Here is a 12,799-nt window from a genome sequence, read left to right on the forward strand (position 1 = left end):
TATGCCCTGTAATAAAACCGATGTTTTGTCAACTTTAAAAAATTCCCCTGCTCTTTTTCTGTCACTCCTACTTAAAATACAGTTAAAATCACCCCCTAAAACTAGTGGTGCCCTACCTAGCATGTGGGACTGCAGGTCTTCTAAAAGGTCATACCGGTCATTTTTTTTCGTTAAAGCCATAAATATTTAAGAGGTTAAAATCTTGTCCCATAAAAGTCAAATGTGCTAAAAGTGCCCGTCCGTCTCTCACCACAGTGCCCTTCACCAGAACCTGAGGGTTTTTGATTAAAATGGCCACTCCATAATTTTTTCTCTTCCTGGACATTTTGGGATCATTATTTGTATTTCTCAATTCCACTTGTTGGGAAAATCGCATCGATTTAGAAACATTGCAGTCCAGTTCGCGCGTAACATAATCAGCATGCATTATGGGAAATGTAGCTTTTGGTCCCTGCACATATTTGACTTTATTTTGATTTTATTTTTAGACAATCAGACCTTTTAAGCTCTCGCGGGCCACATAAAATGACGAGGCGTGCCACATTTGGCCCGCGGGCCTTGAGTTTGACACATAAGCTATAGGAGAATCAGAGGACAATTCTGATGCAAGCCTCTTTGTTTGCTGGGCATCTGGGAGGGAGGCATCCTCGCTATCATCCTGTGATTGGACTTCTTCACATTCTGAACTAGCTCCGCCTTCTGCCTGCACCACCTCCTCCTCCTCGCCAGAACTCTCCATTGGTGGGGGTGTAGCAGGCCTCTCCCCCTCCTCTGCCTCACCTGACGGCTGTCCACCATTCAGGGGTTTTGGCGGGAAGTTTGAATTTTCCAGCCCAGCTGTTTCAAGTAGCTCGTTAACTGCCTCGGTCTGCCCTCCATTTCCTTCCGCGTTTTTAAGGATTTCAATTTGTTGGCAAAGGATTTTGGGCAATCTCTGAAGAGGTCGTTTAATTCTCCACAGAGATTGCACTTTCTGCCATTAGTACACTCTTCGAAGGTGTGACCGATTCCTCTACATTTGCCACAAAACACCTTCGTGTAGGCCTCCACCAGGTGCCCGTGCTCCCCATATTTGCATCAGAGTTTGTGCTGTCCCTGGTAGTGGATGTAGCCTCTGTTTTCTCCCAAGACAATCATTGATGGGAGATGTTTCAGGCCCTGGAAGCCCTGGGGGTCTTGCCATTGTTGGATGGGGACCCTCCAGGCGCAGTTCCAGATGCCGTCGACATCCGTCACCTTCATTGCCTGGCCTTTAACAGTGCAGAATCTTCCCAACCATATACAGATATCTTCTGCGTTCACCATTTCATTGAACATTCTGACAATTACTGTCTTCAGAGTATTGTCAGTAAGTTTCTCAACAGTAAACGCAGAAAACTGGGCTTGCACATTAACAAATCTCGTCCAAAACTCCTGCAGCGAAGCTGCAGTGCGAAAACTTACATCGAAACCTTTGTTAAAAGGCAATGACAGGATGCAATTCAAATCGTCTGGCTTAAAGTTCAATATATTTTGAATTAGCTTCTGAGAGAAGTCCAATCTGGACATCTCTATAAGCTTTCCTTCTTTTTCTTTAAATAAAAATCTAGCGCTGTGGTGCCTCCTCATGCCAGCATAGTTAGCCGACATGATGGAGGCACCACAAACAGTTTTTAAATAAAATGCTTAAAAGAACAATAATAAATCTCACACTAAAAACCCAATAAAGGAGTAAAAAGTGGATAAAAAGGTACTAAAAGTGATACTTACCTTCCTCTAAAAAAACGGAACACCGACACCGACCCTGTTTCAGCTGAAACTCGTTCAAAAAACAAAAACCTGAAAAAAGAGGGTAATACAGGAAAATTTAAATACAAAGAACTCCAACTACAAAAGACTTGGAATACTTTGATCGAATACAAAAAGGAACCTCCAAAGCGAGAAAATTTAATGCGGAAAAAGCATAAAATAATCCACCCAAAGGAGGCGATCGCAGTCTTAGCCAAAAGGCCGAGAAGCGATAACCCTCCACTGTTTCACATCCGAGCGCCCTTCCTGGCACAATGCGCACTTGTGGCGGTGCTCTTTTTTTGCCTACAAAGCGTCACTTTGCACCTCCGCCCACCCGCTGCAGTGAGCACTCTTCAGCCGTTTCAGATGGTACAACTTTGCACTCCCGCCCGCTCCACTGAGCACCATTCAAACAACAACAATTTAGCGCTCCAGCTTTGAACATGGGCACGGTCTCAACAAATAAGGTGACTCTACTCCGAGAAGTCACTTGGCACAGCAAGAAGATTTCCTTTGCACAGACAGAATGGGCTTCACCCGCAAAGGTAAAGCCTTCCAAAAATAGAAACAACTCATTAATGTTGCTCTCCACGGAAGTCTTTAGTAAAAGGCGAAAGACTTGTACGTTAAGAGAAACCAGAGTACGAGTATTTGACACTGCGGGAGCAGTGCATCAGGCTAGTTGGCATAGCCACCTTCCCCACGGTGAGCTTTGCTTGGTTGAGACGCTCGCTCCTCGGCCGACCAGGTAGGAACAATCGGGCCCTATTCAATGGCTGCTTTGTCTTTTACTCTGTGCAAAAGACTAGGGGTCTTGAGGCTTTGTTCTGACCGCTCATTGGGTGTAGAGGTTTTTTTCAAGCAATTCTCCCAGTCGGCCCAATCCCAGAGAACAGAGGAGCTTGACAGACACACACTAAGTTATCTGAGAGTCCCATTTTCAGCTGCAGAGAACAATCACATCAGGGAAGTCGACGTGCAGGCTCAACATCAGCCTCTCAAGCCAACTCTCTAGTAAAATAGGGGAAACGTATGGTTCCAGCACCTATGTAACACATATTTGTCACCGGGACTGTGGCTTACGGCCACACCGCCCTGAACACGCCCGATCTCGGAAGCCAATCAGGGTCGGGCCTGGTTAGTACTTGGATGGGAGACCGCTTGGGAATACCAGGTGCTGTAAGCATTTTCCTCTCTTCTCTTCTCCCTGCATGCTCCTCGGCCGACCAGGTAGGAACAATCGGGCCCTATTCAATGGCTGCTTTGTCTTTTACTCTGTGCAAAAGACTAGGGGTCTTGAGGCTTTGTTCTGACCGCTCATTGGGTGTAGAGGTTTTTTTCAAGCAATTCTCCCAGTCGGCCCAATCCCAGAGCCATCTCAAAGTGGAGTTCACTTTCACTCTCTTTTCGCAGACTAAAAGCCAGAGTTTTATCTCAGAAGCTAAGCAGAGTTGGGCCTGGTTAGTACTTGGATGGGGAGACCGCCTGGGAATACCAGGTGCTGTAAGCCTTTTGGCTTCTCCAGGCGCATGCAGTTTGACTGCGTCAAATGCAGAGGCAGTCCCTGTTTGACTTTTTGGAACTGCTCCTTTGGGAGAAGGATGTCATGACATCCTCATGACATCTGGCCTAGTCACATCTTGTGCCTTGTTGTTCGGCTCATATGAATATGGGTAAAAGGTAGTATGGGCTGTTTACATTTAGGGCAGACGCTCGGCGTCGCAGAAAGAGATTGAGACCGGATGACGCATGCATGTTATGATTAAACCAGTATAAAGTTGGTTCACAGTATGAAGACGGTGGACATTTTGTACACCCTGTATGCATATTTGCTTTGACAGTTTGTTCAATAAACTCCCCAATGGACTGCTGGCCGACAGTGTACTTGGCCCTATTTCCTCCACAACATAATGGTGACCCCGAGTGCGTGAGATTTTGGCAGCTGGAGCCCGACGGGACGCGTCCTCTGTGCGCCGACAGCCGAGATCAGTCGTTAAGCCTGCAGGTACGACATATTTTTTGCTTTTTTTTCTGAAAGCGGCGGTGTCTGTTGGTGGCGTACAGGTGACGGGCCTCCGACAGCTCCACAAATTTAAAAGAACACGGGAGAAGGACGAGTATATTCGGTAAGCATCTCATTGTTACCTCTGCGCAGGGGGGCTGATGAAATTGTTTGGGAAATTTTGGGCCAAGAGGAGCCATATGTGTGAATTGGGATAAAAATTGTGTAAACAGCAGCTTATGTGAGTTGTAAAGCAGACAGCTTTGGTCAGTTGGTCTGGCTTGTGTGGTTTTATTTTTTGTGGTAATTAAGAAAGGCTAGTCGCTGAGCTCCGGCAAATGGTGAATCGGGTGAATTCAAACTGGATTAATTAATAGCTTTGAAGAAGCGGGCAGGTTGTTGAGCAATCGCCAATAGTACTTCTTGCGTCTATCAGCCATCCTTCAATGCATTGGGGGGAGGAATACTGACGGGAGTACGGGGTACACTAGACTCATTAAACATACGTGAAAATTATTTTCACTAGTCAAGGAGTAAAACGAATACTGATAATTGATTGACTGGCGAACATTAAAGTTCAACGATTGAATCAATCAGGCTTTCAAAAAAAACTCTGAAATGAAAAAATCCAGTTCTATGAGGAGCACATTTTAAGTATATATGTTTATATCATTTTATATATCTGCTTAGAACTCTTTGGAGTTATCCGAGACCTCAGTATAAAGACATTTTGAGAAGAAAATTCAAATTCATTTATGTATTGACCACAGGAGATCATTATTAAGAGGTCACAGCGAAGCTGATAAATACACGTCAGTATTTGTTGCATTGGTCAGGAAACCATATCACAAGGCTTGTAGGGAAAACACATTTTGTATTCCATATATTGCCGACACCAACATCTCCTGAAAAATTAAAAGTCTAAATGAAAGAAATTGATAATTTAAAACTGTGAAGATTTGAACGGTGACTGACACAAAACTTTGATCGACTGACTTGGTGTGAGTGTGTGGGACCGGTCTCTGTTTGTCTGTCAATCCTGCTGTTTTATGTGAATCTAAAAAAAAAGAAGAAAAGAAAAAAGGTTCTGATATCTGATATCATCCCTTGACTTTTGAGTATTCGTAGTATTTTAAGTTAAACTCAGATTTGCTTCATTGTTATAATTTGCTTCATTGTTATAATTTGCTTAATTGTTATAGTTGCCACATTAATAACTTGGGGAGATAAGGAGTTGTTGCAGTAATGTGCTGTGATTTTTAAACGCTGAATGTTGATTTCTTTAAGATTGTGTATGTTGGTTGAGTGCACCTTGTTATTATTGAATTATTGAATACTGCTGTGATTGATGTTAAGTTTCTAAAGTTCTATTTTCAACGGACTTGTTGAAGGTGTTTGGATTTCAGGGGGAGACAGAGAGTGCTGCACGCTCACGCGGTTGGTGTGTAGGCGCGTGGTCTGTCCTTGACATTTTTCTGCTGCTTCAAAAGTTACGTGTCTTAGACGTGTTTCATTGGAGGTAGATTTAGAGGTGTGTTCAGATCTCATTGGTCAGAATTGACGTAGCTGTGACGTGCATTGTATCATCGGGATTGGTGGAGACATTGTGGGTGGATTGGATCAGAAACATCCGGGTGTGAGCAAAGGTTGGGGCAGCGCCAAGCTTGAGTCACTTTAAACAGAGTAAGCATTAACTGAGCTTTCGATTAGCAATAAATTAGCATTGATTAGCATTGGTTAGCAATCAATAGTATTAATTAGCAACAACTAGCATCGTCTAGCATAAATTAGCATTGATTAGCATTGGTTAGCAACCAATAGCATTGATTAGCAATAACTAGCATTATCTAGCATAACTCGGCATTGATTAGCATTGATTAGCAATAATTAGCATTAAATAGCATAATTAGCATTCAATTAGCATTGGTCAACAAGGAAGCTAGCGTTGATTAGCAAAAAGTAGCATTGGTTAGCATTACTAGCATTTGTTAGCATTGGTTAGCATTTCGTTGGCCATAATTAGCATTGATCAGAAATACAATTAGCATGAATTAGCAATAGCAATAAGGCAAATATTGGTTTAAATCTTAATTGGCAATAAGTTAGCATTCATTTACAACGGCTAGGAAGCCAACATCAATTGACATTGGATAGCAAACAATAGCATTCTTCAAAAGTTGTTTGGAAAAAAAAAAAAATAAAGGAGGGGGATAATAATAATTAGTATTCCCGGTTCTGGGGAACTAACTAGGTGAAACGATGGATGTAACACCAACAATAATCGTTAGCGCCAGGCATCCAGGACGTTACAAAGACATTCAAAAATTATCTCAAAAATGGTAAAAAAGAACCAAAAATATGTTCCCACCCTGGCCAAAGGATGGCACTTTCGATGTAGCTGTCTGTGAAGTTATGGAACAAAGAATCAACGATCACAAATCAAAAAACAAAAGCAAAAAGAGACAGAAAAAGAGGGAGCTTGAATTAGAAATTTTGCACTTCTTTGAAACTGAAGGTCGTCGTTACAGAAGGAATTTGAAGGAGGGCGTAGCCATACTGAGGGGGGAACAGCCGGTAGTGGAGAAGGTCAAGCGGCATGAGTCTGCAGGACTATATCCAACACTGTCAGGGGTGATGAACATAAAAGGAGATTTTGAAATGAAAAATCAGGAAGTACCTTATGTACGCCCTGAACCACAAACAGCGGCTTTGAGCAGTCAGGGAGCTCCTGAGCCAGGCGCTGTCGGTGGTTCAGATCAGGTTGCAAGGGGAAACCCCCCACAATATCAGGCAGCGTCAGATCAAAATCCATCATGTGATCAATTTTCATCTTGTACTGAACACAGCAGTCCAACAGCTTCAAGATCAGCACAGGCCTCAGGTTATCCGAAACCACCATCTGTTGTAGAGTTTAGGAGTCCAACAGCCTCAGCTTCAGCAACGGCACAGGCCTCAGATCACCAAAAAGCACTACACCTAGATCGTACCATCTCTCCCCTAGTAGAAAAATCTGTACGACACGATAGGACTTTACAAGAAAAATCCATACCGCATGAAATGCCTCCCAAACATTGTAGTACGGCCAGGAAGACACCACAGGTTTTAGACTGTTATGCAGAATATGAGGGGAAACTTGCAGAAGATTCATATTGGATAGAGCATAATCATTCCATGGTTGATTTACAGCAAGAGATAAACCAAGCAGAAAAGCAGGTTCAGGAACAGAATCCACCCGGCCAGCAGGGAAAAGGCAGGGACAGGGATTATGATTTAAGATACCGACCAAATATTCATGCACCACAGAAATATACTGCAGGTAATTATCCGATTTTGGTGAATGGGATGCAGGGACAGTATGTGCCGTGGCAGATGCTCGACTTAGCGGGGCTGGTTGCCAGACTGCCGGACATTCACACGGGTGCAAGCAAATGGATAAGAGCTTTTGAACAAGAAACTGTGGGTAAACTGTTGGCTGTGGGAGACATTAAGGCAGTGTGGGCAAGGTGTTTTGGAACTACTACCATGGAGGGCATTTTGAGAAACAGTATGAATGGCTGGATGGTGGGCCATCGAGCAGATGGAATTGGGTTCGATGCACATCGACCTGCATTGTGGGGAGCTCTGCGAGCTGAGTATCCTACGAAAACGGATCCAAAAGCATTAAAGAGCGACACACTGTTGGATACAGATAATCCAGCGGCGTACGTTGCACGCCAGTTGGAAAAATGGAAACAAGAACTGGAACAAGACATTGAACCTAACACAGTGCTCAACTCTGTGTTCAGAGACTCTATCCTAGAGGCCATGCTCGACTCAGTTCGAGCGAGGCTGGAGGATGTGGTAGAGTTGAAATCAATGACACATGCGGCATTCCGGGATAATGTTGTGCATGCTATTGACAAATACAGGCAAAGTGAACGGAAACGGAAAGAGCAGGATAAGAACTTGCAGAGGAAACTCACACAGATGCAGTTGGAAGGACCAAAGGTAGGAGGCCAGGCCCTGATGACACCGGGGACCACTGAACAGGTACCTCCACCCTTTGCACCCTCTACACCTTCTACACCTTCTGCACCCTCTGCACCCTCTGCACTCTCTGCACCCTTTCAACCCGTCACACCTCAGGCCTACCCGCAACCACCATACACACCACGTGCAGGAGGACAAGGCCAGCCTCGACCTTACCGAGGGTACAGGAGAGGCACAGCCGTAAGACGAAGATCCTCGGGGGCATGTTGGGCCTGTGGCGAGTTGGGACACTTTGCTGACAGATGTATGCAAGCACCAGGAAATCAGAATGTGCGGCAGGACCGTGGCCAGTCCCCGCGGGGTGGATCAAGTGGCCCGGCAGGCCCATGGGTGAGTCCAAACTTTGGTTATTAGGGGTGCCCACAGAGTCCTAGAGGGGAGGGTCAGTTTCCAGTCGTAATGGTGGGAGCTGATGAAGAACCGATGCTGCAGGTTCTAATTGAGGATGAGCCAACTCCAATGTTGGTGGACACTGGAGCCACCTACACTTGTGTGAGTCAACATTATGCCACACACCTCCCCATGTCAAATAAATTTATTGAGACAATAGGATTCTCGGGAATTAAGCAGCTAGTACAAATGACCGCCCCCGTGCGCATCTACACAGGGGAAAATGAAATCAGGATGCCAATCGGGGTATCTCATCAGACTCCCCTTAACTTGTTGGGGAGGGATGCCCTATGCAAACTAAAAATTAAGATTTGGTGTTCACCGCAAGGCATAATCTTGGATAAAAGAGGTCTGGAGTTTCCAGAGTAAACACAGGCAGACACAGCAAGAATCTATTGGTTGGGAGACATTTCTGAGCCAGTAACAGTGGCTTGGAACAAATGGGAAAAATACGTTCAAGTCCAGTGCCCTAAAGCAAGGAAACCCACGCTCGATTATCATTGTACAATGTATTATGATGTTTCAAAAAGTGGAGAGTTCGAAGAGCCATGGGACAAACAAACGGAACACTTGGAGATAAATTTGACAACTCAATACATTATCATTGGAGAACAAGGGGCAGCCATGAATGTGGAATCAAATGCATTTATTTCAAAATGGTACAATGGGCCAGAATCTGCTCCACATGTTACTTTGTTGGTGAATGAGAATTTCAAAGCAAAGGATGTGGGGCCCATGATGAAAACAGCGTTAGGTGTAAAGTGGGAGTGAACAGAGAATCCGTTAATTTTCCAATCACAGGATGCCACAATGATTAAAATCCTATGCAGCGTATCAGCATTGGCGAAACCGCAGGCTGTTATGGCATTGGCGAACCAATCAGTCCAGACAGCAAAGCAAAGTGAGACAGAAAGGGTTGAGAGTGATCTGTTGAAAGAAATGATAGCTCATGTCCCAAACCAAGTGTGGTCTAAGAATGAGGCCGATGTTGGTTTGGTGAAATCTGCTAATCCAGTGAGAGTAGAATTGAGACCTAATGTTAAACTTCCTAATCGTCCTCAGTATCCACTCAAGCCAGAAGCAGAAGAGGGGGTAAGTGGGACAGTAGAAGGTTTTGTAGGAAAAGGAGTGTTGGTTGAGACAGTCAGTGTGTGTAATACTCCAATATTTCCAGTCCTGAAGGCAGACAAATCTAAATACAGGTTAGCACATGACTTGCGCATGATAAACGCGATTGTGGAAGATTGGCCAGCAGAAGTGCCAAATCCATACACACTCCTCACCAACGTGCCTCCTGATGCACAGTTTTTCACAGTAATCGATTTATGTTCTGCATTTTTCAGCATTCCTCTAGCCGAGGAATCCCAGTATTTCTTCGCATTCACATACAGAGGTAAGAAGTACACTTACACCAGACTTCCTCAAGGGTTTAAACACAGCCCTCATGTGTTTAACCAGGTCCTTGGACAGGACCTAGAGGGCCTCGCATTGAACGGTACCCTACTACGCTATGTTGATGATCTCTTGCTATGCTCACCAACACTTGAGGCGTGTCATCAGGACTCTATGAAGATCCTTGAGAGGCTGGCAGAGGGAGGGTACAAAGTTTCTAAATCGAAACTGCAGTATTGTCAACCTAAAGTAGATTATCTGGGGAGGGTAATCTCGCAGGGAACGATTGCTATTTCCCCAACACACTTGGAGGGAGTAAGTAAAGCACCATGTCCAAAAACAATCGAGGAAATGATGATCTTTTTGGGGATGACAGGTTTCAGTGCAGATTGGATAGAAGATTATGCAATTAAATGCGCTCCCTTGAGAGGGATCATGAAACATTCCAAAGACCAAAGGTTGAAAGCACCACTGGAGTGGACCAGCGAGGCTAAGTTAGCCTTCGAAAGTTTGAAACAGGATTTGCAAAAAGCACCAACACTGGCAATACCAGACTATGAGAAGCCATTTTTCTTATATGTCTCGAACAGACACAACATGTACGCTTCTGCAGTGCTGATGCAGGAAATGTGTAGTGGTCGAAGAAAACAAGCCATTGCTTATTACAGTACAAAATTGGATAATGTTGTACAAGGCTGGCCACCGTGTTATCAAGGGTTGGCCGCAGTGCAGTATGCTTATGAGAAAGCATCCACAATAACAATGGGGTATCCAGTCAACATCATGACACACCATAACATCTCAGAACTAATAAATCAGGGAAAGTATGTTGTGACTCAGGCAAGGTGTTTGCAGTTTATGCATCTGTTGACATATCCGGATGTGAGAATACAGAAGTGTACTACATTGAATCCGGCGGATGTCATTCCACTCGAGTTTGAAGGAGAACCACATGAGTGTGTAGCAGAAACTATGAGATATACCAAATTGAGACCTGATCTAGAAGCAACTCCGCTTGGGCGGGCTGATGATGTCACCTAATTTGTGGATGGTTCATGTTTCAGAGATCATTTGGGTAATCATGCAGGGTTTGCAGTTGTGAAGCAGGAAGGCGGAGACTTTGTGACGGTGAAGGCTGAGAAGTGTGAACAGCCATGTTCGGCACAGTTGGCTGAACTGAAGGCATTAACGGAAGCATGTCGACTGGCGAAGGGTAAGGTTGCAAATGTGTACACAGATTCTGCATATGCTCATGGTGTTTGCTATTTGTTTGGAGCAGTTTGGAAGCAGAGAGGGTTCAGAAGGGCAGACGGGAGTCCAGTGCGACACAAGGTCCAAGTGAGGGAGCTGATTGCAGCCATGATGCTCCCCTCGAAACTGGCAGTGATAAAGTGCCAGGCACATCGGAAAGGTAACGAAATTGTCAGTAAAGGTAATAACGCGGCTGATGAAGCAGCGAAAGTAGCATCAGGATGCCAGGTGGCTGTTTTGGCACCAATGGTGTCACTGGAGCCAGAGGTTACGCCAGAGGACATCATTCTAATGCAACAGGAAGCAGGGGTGGGGGAGCACAATGTCTGGATGCGGAGAGGCGCCACGAAGAACGAGAAGGGATTGTGGAGATCACATGATGGTCTCCTGGTGGCACCAGTGGCTCTGCTGACAATGCTGATCTCTGATGTTCACAGTGTGTATCACTGTGCCAGGGGAGAGGTAGTGAAAAAGGTAAAACAACAAGGTTATTGGTCACCATACATGCATGCAATGGTTGATGAAGTGTTGGGTCAATGTGAAATCTGTGCACAGAACAATGTGCGAAAGGGTGTGAAGACACCAGTGGGACACATTCTGGTGCCAGAAGGACCCTTTAAGTCATTGGTCATAGACTATGTGGACATGATTAATACAGTACAAGGGAAAAGGTACATGCTAGTGGTGATTGATCGTTTCAGCCGATGGGTCGAAGATACTCCATCCAAGGATTTGGGAGCAGAGACGGTCGTGAAGTTTTTGGTAAGAGAAGTGATTCCTCGGTTTGGCATTCCAGCAGAGATTAGCTCAGATAACGGCTCAGCATTTGTTCAGAAGGTTGCGAAAGGCATTCTGCAGCAGCTGCGGATCAAGCAGCGCTGTGGGGCCGTTTATCACCCACAAAGTCAAGGGATGGTTGAGAGAATCAATGGAACTTTGAAAGTGAAATTGAATAAAATCTGTGCTTCAACTAAACTAAACTGGGTAGATGCTTTGCCGCTTGCACTAATGAGCTATCGTATGCAGACTCATAGAGTCACGCACCTAACACCGCATGAAATGCTAACGGGTCGACCCATGCCGGCACCTCAGTTGAGAGGTCCATTTAAAGGGCCCCCACTCGAGCAGCTGCAAACAGAGTTGAAAGCTTACATGAGGCAACTGACTGCAATCCACAGAACAATCTATCTACAGGAAAAGTCCAGAGATGTGAGTCTCGTACAGCCGGTTGAGAGACCAGTGGTGCCGGGCGACCAGGTGTACATCAAAGTATTCCGAAGGAAGTGGCACGAGCCAAGACGAGAAGGTCCGTACGCAGTGGTGCGAGCAACGCCGACGGCAGTTCAAGTGGAAGGTAGCAACACATGGTACCATTTGAATCACTGCACTAAGGTTCGGGCTAAAGGCACAGACGGAGTTAAGCCCGAGGGGAAGAATGAACAAAAGGAAGATGTTAAGATTTCTGACACTGATGAGCATCCAGGTGTGGGTGTTGGCCGACGGCATGGGCTCAGGAGAGCAAGGCCTGGAGATGTGGGACGGCATCCCGCATCCAGGGGAGGCGGGAAGGGGTCCCGTGAGAATACCACCCCACAGGGGAAGTAGCCAGCCTGGGTCAGATGAGTATGATGCAACAATACAAACCCACTCAGACCATGCCACGCCACAAACTTTGCCAGCAATACACACTAGAGCTAGTCGTGAAAAGGCAGATGTTAAGCTTGAATTTAAGTACGTTGGAATAAAGGATGGTGAGGAAGTGTGGATCATGGGTCCGGTGGAGGAGATGACCAAATCACCGCCTCCGGACGCTGCAACGAAGGGACAATCTGAGAAGATCAGGGTGTCCTCGGGCCAGAAAGGAGTTGTTCATAACGGTGGTAAGAATAGGAAGATGTCTCGTGAAAATCTAGGGGGACTTGATGCCATTAGCACTACAGGACGGAATAATCATGTTAATCCAAG

General features: G+C 45.3%; 2 pseudogenes; one reads left to right on the forward strand and one right to left on the reverse strand.

Annotated features, from left to right (window-relative positions):
• Positions 1–2,305: 2,305 nt before the first annotated feature.
• Positions 2,306–2,415, reverse strand: LOC142374318 (U5 spliceosomal RNA; annotated as a pseudogene).
• Positions 2,416–2,847: 432 nt separating this feature from the next.
• LOC142401314 (5S ribosomal RNA) lies at positions 2,848–2,956 on the forward strand (annotated as a pseudogene).
• The last annotated feature ends 9,843 nt before the right edge of the window (positions 2,957–12,799 follow it).

The sequence above is a fragment of the Odontesthes bonariensis genome, chromosome 2 (genome assembly GCF_027942865.1).
Source record: "Odontesthes bonariensis isolate fOdoBon6 chromosome 2, fOdoBon6.hap1, whole genome shotgun sequence".
NCBI classification, from domain to species: domain Eukaryota; kingdom Metazoa; phylum Chordata; class Actinopteri; order Atheriniformes; family Atherinopsidae; genus Odontesthes; species Odontesthes bonariensis.